General features: G+C 34.9%; 1 long non-coding RNA gene across 1 annotated transcript; it reads right to left on the reverse strand.

Moving 5' to 3' along the window:
• Positions 1-14,807: 14,807 nt before the first annotated feature.
• Positions 14,808-19,201, reverse strand: LOC111923070 (uncharacterized). The gene is made up of 4 exons (XR_015286075.1): positions 19,163-19,201; positions 18,655-18,758; positions 18,253-18,291; positions 14,808-15,260 (listed from the first exon to the last, which is right to left on the reverse strand). It is a non-coding gene; the product is annotated as an uncharacterized LOC111923070 (long non-coding RNA).
• Positions 19,202-19,635: the final 434 nt, after the last annotated feature.

Consider the following 19,635-nt stretch of genomic DNA (forward strand, 5'->3'; position numbering starts at 1 on the left):
GTAAACTGAACTAAGATTATAAATAGATTTTTATGGAAATTATGTTCATAGCATTATTTCTGTGCAGTTAGATCTATAATATGAGCTAAGTACGAAGTTCTGAATAGTGCCCAAGTTTTATAAAGCCTATATTCAGTTTTAACATTAGTAAAGGAAAGGAAGCAATCTCTTTCTAATAGATTATATATGAGGAAAGAAGATTCACCCAAATACATTTTTTACTTAAAACTGAGGGGGAAGTTTTCAGTTTTAGTTTTCTACCAAGAAATAATTTGATTTTCACCTCATTTAGGGTGAACGTACAGTCACAAAAAATGTATTTTCAGTGGGCTTTCAGTACAGATATGAGTCTGAAAAAGCAATAAATAAAAATATTTAGGTTTAATGGTTTAGTTTTTTCTTTAATTTTTTTCTTGCTGAAATGAAAGGCAAAAAGAATTCTTAGCTACATATGTTATTCCATAAGAAAGAAATTAGTTCATATCAGTTGTCAAAAGGAAGCTGAAGGTGACAAAGTCTTGCCTTTCCATGACAAGATAAACTGAGCTTTCCTCCTCTCCTTATTCCTGAAAAATAACATTAAGAATATTCACTAGGGTGGGACAGTAATTTTCCCCAACAAATATCTGGATCTGAATCTGACTCTTAGGAAACTTTCTTAAATATCACTAACCTGGAGAGAAAAAAAAAAGAAAAAAGAAAAAAAGTCTGGCTTCTTTGTGTTGGGAAACAGTCCTCCACACAGTTTCCTCATATCCTAATGTCCTTTGGAATCAACTAAGAGTTTATACATCCCCTGGGTCTGACAGCAGATGAGTTTGATTGAGAGAGAACTTAATAGATGACAGGACAGAACTGGTCTTGAGTAGGTAGATAGCCATCCAGATGGAGTTATCCAGAAAGTGATTAGGTCTTGTAGTAAACATGCTATCAAAAGATAGAGCCATTTCATTTGTATAGGACAATTAAAGTATTTTATAGATATTGGAATAGCTCCAGCAAAGAGAGTTGTTTTGCAGGAAACTTGATACCCTGGCGTGTAAAAGCTTCACTTGTGAGTTAAGGAATCAAAGTTCAAATCTTTGTCCTGAAGCAGGAAGAAAGTGAATTTGAGATAATTTCTCATACCTCTTAAGCAGGTATCTTAATCAAAGGGACATGATGTATTCTAAAGAAGCATTGCCTCATGCTGGAGCTAATGGAGTTAATTAATGTTTGCTGCAGCTCCATAAGCATTAAGTAGTGTCATCAATCCTTAGCTAAAGCAGATTTTAGTAGCTTCCTGACTTCCATGTTATCTGACCTGACGCTGGTTGTCCCTTCCTGAACAATGCTATGTATTCATTAATATGCAACTGAGTAAAAATAGATTGCCTTCTTTCATGTGCTCAGGAATATGGAATTGGAATGGCTGATTACCTACCTATGGTCAGAGAGCATTGAACAAAAATTCAATAATACATGGTACAGGAGGTTTCTATCTATGACTGCAATCATAGAAGAGTAAAGCCTTTCCCATCCAAGGGCAAGTATCAGTTTAAACTTGCCCTTTAAATCAGGAGAACTATTTGATCTTCAAGTTTTTTCTAATACAGGGTCTCACAGAGGTAAGATTTCCTAACATGATCCCTGGTATGTGTAAGTTAGGATCTTTCAGCACTACCACAGATGTGACATCCAAATGTAAGGCAGGCACATGCCTGGGTGAAAAACAACCTGTCAAACCTTAGACTAGACATAAACACAAGTAGGAAAGCCAAAGATATTTGAAACCAGAAAGAAATGATATCTTCATCATTTCAAAAGAGAGTATAGGATCCTGCATCACATAATTAAAACAGTATAGGATTTCACAGCCCACAGTTCACAAGTTAGGTTTGCAGTTACTTGCAGGAGTTAAATATTGTGAGAGAAATACTAGCAGAGATGGCAGGAAAAGGAATTTTCTGTCTAAGATGAACTTTAAAAATATTAATAGTCTTGTTAGTTGTCATTTGTTGTACTAGCTGCTAAACTTTGATCATTTTGCTTTTTTTGTATTTTATACTACTACATCTTCATTTAGAAAGTGACAGGCAGTGATAGAAGCCTGAAATAGATCTTTCATGATTTGGAGAACTTCAGGTTTTTTATGAAGCATGCAAGTATTGTAAAAGACCTTTCTTTCATTTCCAAAACCATATGAGAATAAATTTATACTGCTATTGTCAAAGTTTATTATTCTTTTTTGTACCATCACAAAGTAAAGGAGTACACAGACTCCTTTTTTATCAAAAAAAGTCTCATTTAAGACCAGAATTTATTTAAAAGAATACTGATTAATATAAATGCAGAAGTAAAAACATGAGACTTGGTTATTTCAATAAAGTTTACAAGATAGGTAAACTCTTGTAATTTTTTTTTCTGACTCTTGATTTTTTTCATCTGTGGTCTTAAATGCTTACACAAGTGAATCACAGAAATTACAATGCATATCTATTATTATCTATTATTATTTAAACTATAAAAAAAGATTTTAGATTTCATGATTTTTTAATTCTATTTTTTGTTACTGATTTCAGAGATTAAAAACATAAGTTAAACACCAGACCATAACCTATAAAATTTACATAAAAAGAATAGCTTTCTTCATTTAAAAAATAAAGTAATCTTAATAAAGGATTCGTAGTTCAAAATGCTTATTTTATAATTATTGAACTCAAAATCATGAAATATCCACAGATAGGTTAGCAGGAGCACTATAGATGTTCAGTCTTTTCCTAGTTCATAGAAAAAAATCAGTTAATACCTACCATATCTATTTTATGTTTGCATGTTTTGCTTGGTGATTCTTCAAGAATTGTGCCACTGAGATTTGTCACACATTTATGTTAGCAAGAATGAGTAGCTATTTCTTTGTGGCATTAGAGAAATAGGATTGAAATGAAGTGTTTTCCTTCATTATTTACACTTAAATTCAGGTATGGTTTGCACATTAATTTCATCTATCATAAACTGAATTTACATTGCATTAGTCCTTCCTAATCTAGATAAAAAATAAAGTATCAAAAATTTTGATTACAGTACATTGTAATAGATTAAGAGTCAGACTAATGGAATTTAGATGTATGATCAAAGTGATTGTACTTTGGTAAAAAAAGGTAATGGTAATGAAACATCAAAAAATCTATGAAATGTTTGGGAGTGTATCTAAGGAATGAGCTGTAGGATCTTTTTTTCAGACTGTAGTATGAATTATCTCTGAAGAGTGGAGGTCTGTTGGAGAAAGACCTCACTAGATGTCTACTGGAAATGTAGTAGAGCAGAGAGGAGCAGAGCTGGAGGCTCCTGAGCGTGTGGTGAGCACAGCTGGCGTGTGAGGCAGTCAGGAAAGGCTGGACCTGTTTGCTGTGGACAGAGAAGGACTTGTGGGTGATGTGGTGGCTGGAGGCCACCCTGGGCATAGTGATTACGAAACACACATTCCTCAATGCTCTTAATATGAAACTTTTAATCCCTCTACAACTTTGTGCCTGTAGTGTGTAATCTTATCTTTTATTTCCAGAGCTCAAATTTATTTATTAAGTTGTTATTAAAACTCCTTGGTTTATCTATACCCATCATTTTGTAAAGATGCCTGACTTGATTTGCAATTCCCTGCATTGCCAGAGCTTTTTTATTAAACAATACTGTCTGGAAAACGTGGAAAACCTATGTGGACATGATTTTCTGAGTCGGAGTTTTCAGCCTGTCAGTGGCTGATCTGTTCCCAAGGGAAAGTCTTTTGGGAACGTTTCTCTCTCAAGGACTGTTTTTGTAAATAGGTTTTTGTTCCTAAAACAATATTGTACAGATGTCTTGAGTGTTTTCTCTTGCCCCACCAAGGGATGAGAGGTGTTGCTCCCTTTACCAATAGTGTTAAACCTGTATCAGAACACCTTGCAAAAGGGGCTGAAAATCCTGAAATAAAGCCTTCTTCAGACAATAGCTCTGCCTGCTGTAATTGAATTTATGCTCCTATTTCATGTCCACTAGAGACAAACAAGCCATGTAATAATTAAACATATAACTATGTTCTCTCTCTGTCATACAGTTTCTCACTTTAGCTGAGACTTTTCAAGACAGCAATTTATTTTTGTCTAGTCAACACTCTTTCTTAAAAAAATGTAGTAAGATGATGAATCATCATCAACAAAAGTCCTTTGAGTTCCTCATAAAAATAGTCATGAAAATAAAAAATATATCATCAGCCATCCTTGTCAAGGAGTTAGGGCATGACAGAAATGTGTGATACATTTTCTAAAAAAATAATTTAGGATTAAGTTGCAGGACTCATAAGCTATACTTTGGGAAAGCAGGGGTTTTTTTGCTTTGGGTTTTTCTGTTTTGTTTCATTTTGTCTTTTTTTTAAAATAAACCAGGCTCTGCATGGACTAGCATGTTTTTCTAAAACCCAGTTTCTAGGAGAAAATACTAGCTTAATGCTCTTCCTTCTCCATTCACAAAAATACTGATCACAGTACAGGAAAAAGCAAAGATGCACCTAAACTGCCTATGTATCCAATAATTCTATATTTCCAACCTGGACATGCCATTATATACAGAACACATTTAATGTTTTTAGCACAGGTAAATAGAAACATTTAATCACAGTGCACCTTTGCTGTCTTCTTAGACTTTGGCTATGAGGAAACATATTTTTTAAAATAAAAATAAAGGAAAATGGATTTCTGGGGAGTTATCTATTACAGTGACATAAATATACCTGTACTAACAGCATCTCAGTACTTTCTTCTAACCATAATGCCTTTGAAATATTTGAAATCTGGTAATACTGTAATATAAATGCAGTGCATATTCAGTTCCTAGAGAAATGTTGAAAATGTAATTGCTTTTATATAACTGAAATTCAAGATTGAAAATATTTCAAAAGCACCACAGTAGGAAGAAAATATTGAAATACTGTAGGAGAAGAACTGGGAAGAGAATAAGAATAAATCAAGTTTGGAAGGGATAGATTAGGCATGTTAGTCAATAAGCTGGCAGAGTCAATAAGAGAGAATTCTCAAAGAATATAGAGGATGAAAAAAGTGTTAATTGGGTACAAGAGCATGTTTGTGAGGGAATACAAATAGATTTGAGCAAAATATGTAGATAACAGCAGAGCATTTGATATGGGAAATATTCCTGTGACCATAGTGGATCTTATACTGAATAGTAAATGAGAAGGCAACAAACATCAGTGAAGCCTGGAAGACCAAGGACACCATGGGTTAGAGTTTCTTATTATTCAATGTGTTCCAAAGTTCAGTATTTCACAAATAGGCCTTTTCCATAAACCGGCATTTGGTATCAGATTTAGCTCTTTGTATGGAAAAAAAAAATAATTTAAAGAACAAATAACTATAAAATGAATACATGAGGTTTTAAGTAAAAGACTGAGATGCTTTGGAGCATTGACATTTCAATATTTTGAAATTTAAAAGCTTACTGGGTTTTTTTTACCATCTTCCTGAAATATATTTTAAATGAAAAATATTTTAATGATTTTTAACTCAACTCATAAAATATTATCAGAATTATCAGGCACCTTACAAGTCTTCCATTAATTTTGCTATAGTGTTTCAGGTACATTAGAAGAGAAAACTACCAGCTCTATAGCCTTTTGATAACTTCAGAGTTAAAATCACACTACTTTCCAAAGATTTCATAAGTCATAGAATGAAGCAAGTAATGTCTCATTATAGCTTGATTCTAATAAATAACTTTATTATTTTTGACATATTAGACTAACCTAGGCAATTATTGGGGGGGTTTTGTTTTATTTTCCAGAAACAGCCAGATAGGGCCATTTAGGTTTATTTTGTCATCTGTTTCTGTGTTAAAAAGTAGTAGAGAGACATATAGTCCTCCAAAGCTACTGACATGTGAAAAAATCTGATCAGTTACCTAACTTGACCAGATCTAAATCTCAGGTTTATTGGATTCTAATGTCTTGAACAAATATTATCCATATTTTAATTCAGGAGTAATTACTTATACATAAATTGAAACTGTTCTACATGTCCTCACAATTATTTTTATTAATGCTTTTCCCTTTGTTATTGTTGTAGACAAATCATATATGTCCCAAGATCCATGATAAAGGCAGAAAAACTTAAACTTTTTCCAGCTCCTGAAACTCAAGCTGAACCTGCTGCCCACACCAAGAAAAACCTACCAGGTTCTTTGGCAGTACTTCAACAGAAGCCCACAAAACTATAAAATATTTAATACAGTGAAAATCTGTTCTAGTCACATTGTGAATTATAACTCAGAATCAAACTACAGAGTAATGGGTGGGCATCTGTTCAGTAATTATTCTTAATTCAATATTAGTAAACCAAATAAATATTAAATAACTAGTTACCCTGCATTTTTTGATCAGTACTGTTGATGCAAAATAAATATTTAAAGTGACTGATCTTGCTATAGGAGAATTTATTATGCTGTTTTCCTTTTTCTTTTCACACAAATTAAATTTAATTGGATTTGTCCATAATTGTGGTCTTAGGGTATTTCTGGTGCATCACAAATATGTATTTATTACTCAACACTAAATTATATTTTGTTACCAGCCTAAATACTCAAGATCTAATTTTGATCCTAGTATCCACTATTCCATTTACTGGATCCAGGAAAAGGTAGATATTATCAAGAGAGTTGATGCAGAGACTGAACACTTTTAGCAATAACAAAGAAAGATAAAATGGAAACAGTGTGAAAACTCATGGATAAAAAATAAATGCTACAGAAGGTGAGCGGAAAACTTTTACCAGCTGTTGTTTACCTTTTGTTAGTATTTGAGGATAGAGTAGAGAATACTGAGCAAGAGCAGCAGCAGAAAGTTTCACAATTTAATAAAAGGAGAGTGGCTGGAGGCAGAGCCTGAAGGCAGAATGTTTGGTTGTGTGGCCCAAAGGTCAATAGGGATGGAGAAGGAAAATAATCTAATATAGGAAGGAAACAACACTTCCCAGAGCGAATCTAAAAGGAGATGTTTAATTCCTCATTATCTCTGCTCCAATCTTAGTAACTAATTGCTTTCATTTGGTAAGTAAAAGTCAAAATACTCTTGTGCTAGTTTCATTGTCAGGGCACAGAAGTTGATATACATCCTAAGGTTTTTAAGCTCCTTTAATTGATCTGGGAAATTTCTAAGGGATCAATTACTGTGGTATTTTAAAACATTTTCAAATCAGAATTGTTAAAAAACACCCAGAATATTACGGGTTTACATTTTGTAGCATATTTTAAAGTCACTGTAGAAAGAAAACTATTTTCTCAGTTCCACAGATGGGCAGCTGGCACGAGAAGTGCCTATGTGATTTACTTATATTACTCATTTACTCAAAGATCAAGCTGAGAAAAAAATGAAATTCCTTACTGTCCTTTGCTCCACTGTAGTACCTTATTTATCCAGGTAGAGGGAGGACTGGATGGAGAGGAGACATCTGATGCTGATATCAGATATTTGGGAAAGTTCAACCACTGACAATGTACTCCAGGTCTCCAAACTGGCAGTCAGTATGAAGGGTGCAATTTTGTCAGTTCAGTAGTCCTTCCTTCTTATCTTTCAAAGCAATGGCAAGCTCTGGACACATAATGAGGAGCATTTCTATGTGCTTTAGAGCCATAATGAACACTATATAAGGCACTCCTTGAAACAAACTATTGTAGGTATTTATGTCTGAGCAAGAATAATTAATGTCTAGTATGACATGCAGTTCAATGAATGACTGAGAATCTACTTGAGTTGAAAAAGCGCTTTATCAATTTAAACTTTGCCTTTACTTTGAAGTAACTTCATTGTGGTTTGCAAGGTCCTGGGCCCCTCACTTCAAGAAAGACATTGAGGTGCTGGAGCATGTGCAGAGAAAGGCAGTAAAACAGGAAACAGTCGGGAGCACAGGCCTTGGGAGGAGCAGCTGAGGGAGCTGGTGATGTTTAACCTGGAGAAAAGGAGGCTCAGAGAATCTTCTTATTCTTTACAACCACCTGAAAGGAGGTTGTAACCAGGTGGTCTCTTCTCCCAGGCAAGTGGTGACAAGATGGGACAACATAGCCTTCATGCTGTGTGAGAGAGGTTCAGCACATCAGAAGGAATTTCTTAATTGTAGAGTGTTGTTAAACATTGGAATGGACTTCCCAGGGAGGTGGTGCACTCACCAATCATAGAGGTGTTCAGGAAATGACTGGACATCAAAATTAGTGTCATGGCCTAATTAACAAGTGATGGTCAAAGCTTGGACTCAGAGATCTCAGTAGTCTGTTCCAACATAAATAAATCTGTGATTCTTTAAGTAACTGAATAATTTGGCACACAATTAGTAGTGTTCTGGTGTCAGAAAATGAAAAGATATCAAGTTGCTGATGTGATGGAACACAACACGGGTACTCTGAAGGACACTTCCATGTCTAGAAATCACCACAATAGTGAGCTTCTTCCAGTAATTCAGGAATTTCTAAATATCCAGGAGCAAACCCCATCAAGTTTTAGAATTTTCCTCCTTAATTTTGTGTAATGCATTTAGTTACATGAACATCTTCATTTCTTTTGGTCTGTAATGTTCTATTTTGAGTTAAATTTTTGAGAGCCTTAAAGTAGTGCTTTATTTAAATTTAGATATTTTTAACATATATATTTCTTATACATGTTTGCAAGTTATATTTCCACTTCCTTTAATAAGCAAGAAATGCCCTTTCAACAGACCCTTGGCATGAAGAGAGATTGATTTTAATCTTACTTATGTCTGTTTTCCCTTGTTAGAGACAGTCACATTCATCTCCTTCTAGTCAAGAAGGGAGATATTTGAACATTTCAAAAGGAAAATTCCATGGAAGGTCTATGAAATAATTTCTTTTTATTTGTGGTCCTGCATAATATGGCTGTATGATTCTAAAAATTAGTACGTGCCATTAGGTATTGCTTTGGTTTTATTTTTCCTGCTACTGTTTTCCTCTACTCTTTATAAAACTGCTACGACAATGTGCTTAAGCATGTTTCAAAAGTGGTGAAATAATCATTAAAACAGTTAAAGAATAGAATGGAAACATTCAGTGTTTATAGTATTTCCTGCTGCTGAATAAGGCGTTAGGTCCTTTTTCTCCAGAAACCCTGTGAAACTGATAATAAATAAAATGACACAAGAAACAAAAGGAGAAGATTCAAGTATAGCCAATAGTATTTTGATAAAATTTTCATTATACATTTTTTAGGCACCTAAAACAAGTGCTATAAACCCTACCTGAGCAAGGTTTCTTTTGCTTCAGGCTCCTTTTTGACTTTTTTAGGTGACTACTCTGAGGCATTAAAGAGAAGCCACACCCCACCACACCCCTAAGTTCCCAGTCTATGAATGGTTGGAGACTAGGAGAATATATAGAAAATATATTAATTTTTTTTGCCCTGTTTCTGTAGTCTTTACTGGGCATCTGCTTACATTCACCATACCAAAAAACTGGCATAGAAATAGCTTTGGTCCAACCTTCCAAACTGAGGTGGTTGCTTTTTTTTGTCATTCATATTCTCACAGCTTCCATAATAAGTACTGGAGAAGATAAGAATGCATCTTCCATGTCCCTTCTTCTCAAACATAACTAGCACTTGAATAGAGAATTTAGAACCTCCTTACAGTTCCGTGTTAAATAGAAAAAATTCTGAAAGGGTAATTTGAGATAATCTATAAATAGACATATATATGTATATATTTTATATAGAAATAATGTTAGATATTACCAAAAGGATAAATGCCCTCACTGTGAACCCAGAATCATCTTAAAAATCTCCCACAACACAGTGACATGACATGACATGACTTTACAAAGACTTTGAATTTATCCACAAGTTTTCATGAGGACGTGGCAGATTAATTGCTATAAATATAATCTTTAGTACAAACTATAAATGAAAACTCCAAGGCAGCACTGGAATGTGTGGATGCAGTTTTGTTGGGTTTGACTTTCCATCTTGTTCTAACAGCACAATACTGTAAGATACAGTACAGTTGTCTTACCATAAACATTTAAAGTCCTTGAAGTGATTGGTCCTTGACCAAGACATTTACAGTGTGTACACAGGAAACAAAAATTTTAGAAAAAAAGAGAAAATTTTATTGAACTATATACAGTTCAGGTTCAGTCTATGCATAAATATAAGGATGCATGAATACTAGCATAAATATTATAGTGCTAAAAATGCTGTTAAAATAAAAAAACCCTGCTGTTATCACTCTTACTCTCAGACCATTTTTTCCCCAATATATTCCAATATTCATAACTGCTCTTTTATATAACAGTATCCATATAAAGGGCATTATCAGTATATCAGCCTGGGCAAAAATGTCAAACCTATGCCTAACACAGATCCATAAACTCAGGAGCACAGGGAGATATAAAGATCTATGAGGGGTTTAAATGCAAAAGGAAAATTAGCTATTGAACAACTAACAATAATTTTGTTGAAAGAAGCCTTGCATTTGTATAAGCATTCTGACAGTTTTGGATCAAATCCACCTTATCAACATTCCTGACATTTTCCTAATGACAGTAGGAGAGCTCACAGACTAACTTACTTCATCCCTTGGAAAGTTCTGCAATTTTAAAATTTGAAATAACTTAAATCTTTACCATAAAAAATTCCCAGAAAATGTCTCAAACAAACCACCATTAAGCAGATTCCCAGTACTACTCCTGTTTTGCATAATCCCGGATAACAAGAGGCTGGAGGGGTTCACTTTTATTGGCTGGAAAGTAGGATGTTCCTAAGCTAAATAAAAACAAGTAGATGAACAAAAAATATTTCTAATCTTTGGGAAAACAGAATGAGCACTTGCTCCTTTGTTAATATGTTAAGTAACAGTTCCAGTTTTCTGGATTTTATTTGGAAGCAATATATGAGGTTTTAGGATAGCAGAAGTATTGTGGAGATTGATACTTTACTTTGCTTTCACAACTATTTCTTTTCATAACTGGCTATGTTGTTAACCTCCAATCCTTAAAAATAATTGTGTTAGAGCATGAACATCTGAGTGAAGGACAAAAGAGCTATCCTGGTTTTGGCTGGTGTAGAGTTAATATTCTTCACAGCTGGTGTGGGTTATGTTTTGGATTTGTGCTGAAAAAAAATATTGATAATGCAGAGATATTTTCAGTACTGCTGAGCAGTGTTTACAGAGTCAAGGCTCTTTCTGATTCTCACATCACCCCACCAGTGGGTGGGTACAAGGATTTGGGAGGTGACACTGGTACAGCTGACCCTAACTCAGCCAGGGGATATTCCATGCCATATGGTGTCATGTTCAGCATAAAAAGCTGGAGGAAGAAGAAGAAGAAGAAAGGAAGGAAAGCTCAAAGTGATGGCATTTGTCTTCCCAGGTCACCATTACACCCACTGAAGCCTTGTCTGCCCGTGGGACGTGGTGAGTAAATTCCTTTGTTTGCTTTGCTTATGCAAGTGGCTTTTGCTTTTCCTATTAAATATCTCAACCCACAAGTTTGCTCACTTTAACTTATCTGATTCTCCCTCACATCCCACTGAAGCAGAAGTGAGTGAGTGTCTGTGCAGCTTAGTTGCTGGCTGGGATAAAACCACAGCAGGACATAACTCTGTAGCCTGCCAGAGACTCGTTTTGGGAAGGATTTTGTACAAGGGAAAGAATAAGTAGCAGAAACAGAAAGAGGCAATGAGATACAGATGCAATAGACAATACTGTTCTGGCTAAAGACGAGCCAAGCACCTGTGAAACGCAGCAATCTTCAAACTTATGAGCATCAGAGGTATCAACCTTTCCTGTCTGCACTCATTCTCTCAAGGCATTTTGGAGTAAAACTTATTTCAAAAGAAAAAACTTGGTCTCATCACCAGTGAATCTGTATTTTAAAAACAGATTGTCAACAAAAAAATGGTTTCCTACAAAGCTTACTTTGACTACAAAGACTGTTAGAAGCCCTGCTTGGTTCTTATTCTGCAATATGGTGATCCATTCTAGACTGTCTGACAGAAGGAACACTGGATTTCCCAACTTTAGAGCTGGACAATTCATGACAGAAAGTACACAATGAGAATTTAAGGATAAATGTCAGTATGACACACTGCCAATTTTATCTCAAACTTTATAAGACAAATATATTTAGATATAATTCTGTTGCTTCCTTCAGTCACGTTTTTTCACTTAATTAGTCACAGTGGTAAGGACTAGAATAGGTATATAGGAAGCAGTTAGATAGAGGCTTGTATCACATATGCTTTCTCTGATGAGAGACCAAAGTGGGTACTTTAGAAAGAAATGAAATTTGCAGAATGAGCATTGGTAATTCCTTAACAACTTAGTCTTCAGGTTGATTTCCTTAAGGTTATGTCCTTAGATTGAGTAATCTTAAGAAATTGTTTTGAATCTGGCACATTTTACAGCATTCCTGACAATGAGTTACATAGTTATATTTTGTTCTCAATTAAAACACATTTAATTTTTTATCCTAGTCTCTAAATGTCTCTAAAGACATTCTATTAATTTCATTTGATGTTCTCTGGTTCATGCCTTGGGATAAAGGCTGAAGTAAATTCTTCTTTCTAGGTCACTCATATGGCAAACACAATTTCAGTTTCCTCTTCCACACAGTGTTGAGTACATGTGTGAGAAGAAGCTCCTTACTCTCCATGTGACAGTCCCTCTCAGTCAGTCTCCACGCTCCAGATCCAGAGAGGAGGGGATGGGGATGACTGCTGGACCCAGTAACTGACCAATAAAAAACTGTTTTTGTAAGCAGGAATGTTCCAGCACGTCAGTAACTAGAGCCAGCTGCAAAAAGAAAACAAAAAAGACCACAGTAGCCAAACAAAAAACCCAAACACCACTAAAAACTCAACAAAAAAAACCAAACCCAGAGCAGTATCTTGAACCAATTCTGAGAGATTCCACTATGCCCTCCAGCAAGTTCCTCTCCCTGACACTTCTCTTTTTCCTCTTGGATGAAGAACCAAGAGGTTCATGAACTCAGAAGTGTCTCTCTCACTCATGGCTCTGTAAGCCACCCTCAGAACCAGCTGATATTTCCAAAATGAAGGAATGACTTTCAGTTCAAAAATTAGGCAATGCAAAAAACTCCTTGGCTTACAAAAAAGCAAACAGATTCTTGGTGACTGGACTGTAACTTCACATCTAGGTTTTGTGCACTTCACTAGTCATTTTGAAAGAAGAAAGAAAATCACTGAACACTGAAAACCAGATTTCATTTACCTTAAAGCTATCAAGATTATTTGTTGACAAAACATTCTAATCTTACTAAAAATGAGAATTAAGAAAGAAAACTAGGAACAGAGGAAATTTGACCTTGAATACAGACTAGGTAGGCTATTTATCTTGCAACTGCTGAAAGCATTTCTTATCTTAGACTTCAGAGATATTCCTCCTAGGGAGCTGGAGAGCACTACAGGCATGGTGTCTTTATTCCTTGATGTATTGTATCCAATCACTTTTTATTTCACAGTTCATTATCAAGAAACATTAACTTCTGTAAGAATGAAACTGAGTTTCCATGGAAGCTTGCTTACACTCAAAAGATAATTCAGATGAAGAATTACATGTATGAATTTTTATTCCCTGTGCATTTTGGCAGGAGATTTCAAAGAAAATAGAAATAAAAAGAAACAATCAGAGACTTTAAAGCAAAAGGAAGAGTCTGTTCATCTGTCAGAGTCTGGTTTATTACCTAACTTTGCTGGTTAAATAGATAAATTTCAACTGTTGAGTTTAAAAACTTATTTTTGTTGGTAATCCACATGATTTTAATAAGAATACTTGAAGACATTTTAATAAGAATACTTCAGGGCTATGTACTACTACACACAGGAAATTCTGGAATCAGAATATAAGTTGCTAAATGTAATTTCCATATGAGAAAACACCATTCACATATTCTAAATACATTTGGATCATAGGTTTTAAAGACGTAGGGTGCCTTTGTGGTCTAAATATATAATTTCAAAGAGCTCTCTATGATGATTAATATAGGAGAGAATTTTAGAAGACTTTCTTAGTTTGAAGGGCCTATATCAGGCTGTATAACAGTTCTAGGATAGAGAGAAAAAGATATAGAAGTAAAATGAGATATTGTGTTGGTATCCACATAAATTAGCACAATGTAAAGGGCCAGAGCTTGACCACTCTTGCCAAGTTTCTAAAAGGGTTTTTAAAATTATTGGCATAATAACGCTAGAGAAGTGATGGAGTGGTCCTCACCTTTTTCCAAGCAGAGATATAACTATCTATCCATCTGTATGGATATATATATATATATAGGTATAGATATGCATATACTCCTTGCCAAGAATATAGTGAGAATATCTAATGTAGGACTGAAGATCCTTTATTCAGCCTTATCCTAAATGTACAGAGACTTGACCTCTGCATAACAAAACTGAGTTTTGTTGTTTGCAGATTAAAATCTTAAGATAATTTTGCAGCAATATCATATAGATACAATCTATATCATTATTATTCAATGAAGATGTGAGGTACTAGAAGTATTCTTTTATTGACTAGTGTATTTAAAGATTCTCTGAGGCTTCTCTTCAGTACAGTCATTATGAAACCAGACTGGACAGGGGCAGAGTCAGAAAGTCAGAAAGCATCTCCTCATTTTAAACTGGGACAGCATGAGACAGAGCAGGTGCTATTTTATGGGTATGCATTCTTAAATATTGAATGGAATGTGTAATGCATCATTCTAACAATGAAGGATATGTTTCTTTGTCTGCAGAGAAGAATGTGTAGAATTAAAGTAACCAGTATGAGCATAATTTCTTTATTGTTTGCAACATAATGACAAGAGAAGCAGCAGCTGCTGAATTGAGCCTTCCTTTATCGCTCAGGACGAGGAGAGCGAATGAGGAGAATGCAGATGTTGGGTTGAATTCTGTACACAAGCAAGTGATAGCATCCAGTGTAGAAACAGAGTATCAAAAGAGGGCTTTCATACAACTATTATCTTTGGTGTCTCTTCAAATGTGCAGATACTGTAGAAAAACAGCTGCAGAACTTCACTCTGTGATCAGATTAGTTATTTCAGTCAATAATGCAAATATAACCCAGCACACTGAAAGTTGCCTTGGGAAAGTGGAAACCTTCCAGGGTTAAGCACCCTCTCTTCCAAAAGGGCCCAAGTTAAAATGCTGGGTTTGACACCAATTTTCTGTAGGACTTCAGGCTATTCATGTACTTCCTCTGCTCTGACTGTAATATCTGGGAAAAAAAAGAGAATACTGACTCACCTACCTCAAAGGCAAACTAAAGATTAATTAGTTTGTGCTCGTATAGAGCTTTGAAAATGTCAAGGCTATATAACTACTGTTAAATAAATGGCAAAAAGTCAGATTGGACAAGAACAGAGCAGGACTGCAAGGGTTTATCACTGTATCTTAGTAATTATCTTCAACACTATCCAGAAAAGATTTCTTATAGTAGATATAGGTAGTTAGGAGAAAAGTATGGAGCTGTTTTATAGCAGTATTTCTTCAGAGAATGTAAAAGGAAATGAGAAAGCAAGCACAAATTTTAACTTTTCTGAACTTTTAAATTCAGCAGGGCAATATGTCAGTGCTCTATCTCAATTGGTTCATCTTTTACTGAAGTAGTGTTCAAATACTACTTTATAATACATCTGGAAAGGTCCTGTCCACTTGAATGGGAAATAAAAAATAATAAAAAATATCCCTCTGACAGAGAATAGGGCCACAGGGCTGAATGTAGTTAATTTGCTTCCATTCTACTTTATACAAAGAACATCACCACTGTAAGTCCTGAATTTTTCTGAGAAAACTGCAGTAATCAATGTTCCCATGATGACAGTTTGAATGTGATGTATTTTATTCATAGTGAAGTGATTACTTAGAAACTGCACAAGAAGAGCTAGCTTCCTCCCTCATCCCATCCCAAGCAGTAAACAAAATTTCCTAAATATTCTCATTGACTCTCACAAAAATTCCCTAAATATTTCCATTGAGTCTCACAAAAATTCCCTTAAGTTTCCCATTATTTTACCACCAGAAGTCATGCTGTTCTTATTTTTCAGTTTCCAGTGTCCATCTTTGCAGACATCAGATTATTTGAATTTGCTGGCACAGGATCACTAGTCATTTAAAAGTTGCTCTTTTCTGTCAATGCATAGGCATGCCCATTCTTAATATTCTGGTATTTAGAAATACACCAATCACTTTATTGGGGCTCTCAAATAATTTCACCCTGCATCAGGAGGATCAGACAAACCATATGGAGACACATGGATCTTACATTTATTGTGTTTATCTGGATTTAAATGTACAAGCATTTTTATTCAAGACTAACAATGTCATGTAAAGTTACAGTGCTGCAGATATTTGAAGAAAAACAGGGTGAAACTCAAATTAGAAAGGTTCTTACAGAAGGTACATTTGGAGTGCTGCTGGTAGGGTTTTGTTTGAGAAGGAAACATAAGATTTGTGAAAGGATACAAGTTCTTCAAAAATAAAAATCAAGCCATGCTCTTCCATTTAAATTTGTTGGTTGTGCAAAATTATGACCTCTGTACCAGTATGAAGAATTATGAGCTGAATTATGTGTAAGAGTGACTCCTGAAGGGCATCAGCTCTCACATAATCCAGACATCTTCTTGCATTTTAGTTTTCTGTATATAAATGCACCCCTTCACACAAACAAAGGAAGTGTGTAGATTTACCATGAAAGCAGACAATTACACATGAGTAATTTGATTCATATGAGAGAGAACCTAAAACAAAATAAACTTTTTTTTGACAAATGCTAATTCTACCATTTGTTATAAACTCACATGGTCTCTGAAAACTGATATTGAAGTTCTCCATATTTACAGGTTTTCAAAGTTAAAACCTCACCAAGGGCAAAAATCAACGGCAACATATCTAAGGCTGTCAGGAGAGCTGAATGATAGCATGTCAAAAATGTAGAAGCAATAACTCCATGGAGTAGAGCAGGGAGCATAACACACTCCCACAGATGCACCAGATTCCACACAGTCATCACTCCAAACACTACACCCACTGACACTTACCTCATGATTATCTTCTCAGGTTATATTCCTCCCAAGCATCCTGAATATTTGATTTATTTGCACTATTAATTTATCCATCCCACCTGTGTTCCCTTAGATATTTAATTGATTGTCCTTAATTGATCTGGCCATCTGTGATATCTTAGTCATTTAATTGGTTTTTTTTTTATTGATCTAAACACCTTGCAGCTTTTTTGTCACCTAGATGAATCAAAAATCACTGGCTGGTATCATTAATATCTCTTAATTTTTAGTCTGCATCTATGCACTTTCATCTTCTGTGGGAGATGGGGCAGAGGAGGAAAACAAACATGTGAAGTCTCATTATGTTCCAACCTGTCTGGCCAGGAGTTGGGTGGCATAAACCCCACTGATTTCAGTGACACCTTTCCTAGCTACTGAGGCATCAGGGCACTCATTCTCTTCCTGGAACACAGACTTTATTCAAATAGAACATGAAAAATAAAATAAAATAAAATAAAATAAAATAAAATAAAATAAAATAAAATAAAATAAAATAAAATAAAATAAAATAAAATAAAATAAAATAAAATAAAATAATAAAATAATTGTGCATAACAAGATTTGCAGCATGGTGGTAAGTCTCCCTCTTATCTTGACCTGCAATGAAAGTGAATTCCCTTGAGTTCTCTTTTAAGAACACTTTAGCCCATCAGTTAAGCACTACTGACAAGCAAAGTGTCATTGTTGATTTTAGCTCTCACACAATAAAGCACTGCTACAAATAGTAGGTGTCATAATGGCATTCTGAATAATGAATGGCATAAAGGATATCTTTTTCACTTATTAAGCCTTTGGGCACAGAATTAAAGGCATGGGAGATAATACCTGATATAGCAAATTATATGTAAAAGTGAAGTTTTATGTAAAATTATGTAAAATATATGTAAAATAGATGAAAATCTTGTTCTGGCTGGGACACTTAGATATAATCTATAAATTGTGACAGCTCTGGTGAAAGCAGACAAGACATTTGTAAGAATTAGAAAAGGACTTGATGGTTTCCTTTAACAAGAAAATATTTGATGTACTTTACACAGTCTCCTGGACATCTTTGTCTATTGCCTAATTATAGCAGTTCATAATCTAGCAGTTAGTAAAGTAATATAGATAATATAGAGAGAAGAGAAGGTAATAGCAATCGTTCACCTGCTCTGTTTCATGCTTGTAGCCTCAGACAAGTAGGACCTGCAAGTAAACAAAAAGGACACAAACAATGCAGAAAACAGAGAGGAAGAACTGAAATAGGCTCACAGTAATGGAAAGCAATCCCCCTCAAAAAAGGAAAAAACTCAAGAAGGGAAAGTAGTGGGTGCAGACTTAAAGCTGAGTCAGTAAAACTGTAGTGGAAATCTCAAAAGCAAGGAAAATCTGAAAAATAAAAAATAAAAGTCTATATTCAGGGTAGCAAAATAGAGCAGATCACAACACACATAAAAATTATCTTCCATCTGACTCCTTATTCAAAAATTCTGTGGCACAAATCTGACACTGGCCAGCACTGGAAACCTCACTGGAAGGAGGAAATCCAGAAGAGAGAAGAGTTCTTACCTTCCTAGCTGCTAGCTGTGCCTGAAAATTCTGTATCCTGATTAGAGTCTTTCCTGTTTTTATATTTATCCTCTTCATATATCATTACTGTCCTAGCAGGTGTCCTGCATTCCACAGAATAATAGCATATTGTTTGACAAAATTATCTTTCCTTAAACTTTGGGGGTTTTTTGTGTGTTTGCCAATATTTTCTAACTAGAAGACCTGCAACTAAAACTTTCTGATACACCTATTTCAGAACACTTGCTTGCCTCTTTTTCTCTCTGGAATTTTCTCCTTTTACTGGTTCATGGCCAGACTGAAATGTGTTTATCTTGACCACACACAAGTATCCAAATCATAAAAAAGTATGCCTTCTGACAGTGCCCCAATGAGTGCATAGCAATACATGTGTTCAAAAAAATTGGTAAAAACATATTAAAAAGAAGAATAAAATCAAACCCCTAATAAAAGGAGATACTTCATTTCACACAGTTTTCTGAGCAGTAAGATGGAAGAAAGAATCTACCTGAGCAGTGTTCATCACATTGTCACATACAGTTTCTCCCTGAGAAAATAATAAAATTTAACACAGAGGTAAAAGCCGATTAATTAAAATAATCCATTCATTTGATATAACAAAAGTCTGTCTATACTTTTCATCCTGGATCTGTGCACTCATAAACAGCATAACCTGTATATTCTACCTGCTTCAATGTGTTCTATCCTTTAATAAGCTCTGTAACATCTCCTTCCTGTCTCTGGAGCATGGTCCTTCTGCATGGGATTCCATTTCTGACTTGGCTGCCAAGTCTCATGGGGACCTTTGTGTGAAGGCATGAGGAATAGGTGGTGGCAGATTGGACAACTTGTCCAAAACTGTGTAAGATGGTTACTTTAATTTCATTCTATTCTAAAAGCATAAACCAAACCAGTCAGTTTCTTCACAATTCCACTGAAGGTATATCTACCTGCAAGCTGCCTTCAGAATTCCCCTTGCTA

Source organism: Cyanistes caeruleus, chromosome 4 (assembly GCF_971803275.1).
Source record: "Cyanistes caeruleus chromosome 4, bCyaCae1.hap1.1, whole genome shotgun sequence".
Taxonomy (NCBI): domain Eukaryota; kingdom Metazoa; phylum Chordata; class Aves; order Passeriformes; family Paridae; genus Cyanistes; species Cyanistes caeruleus.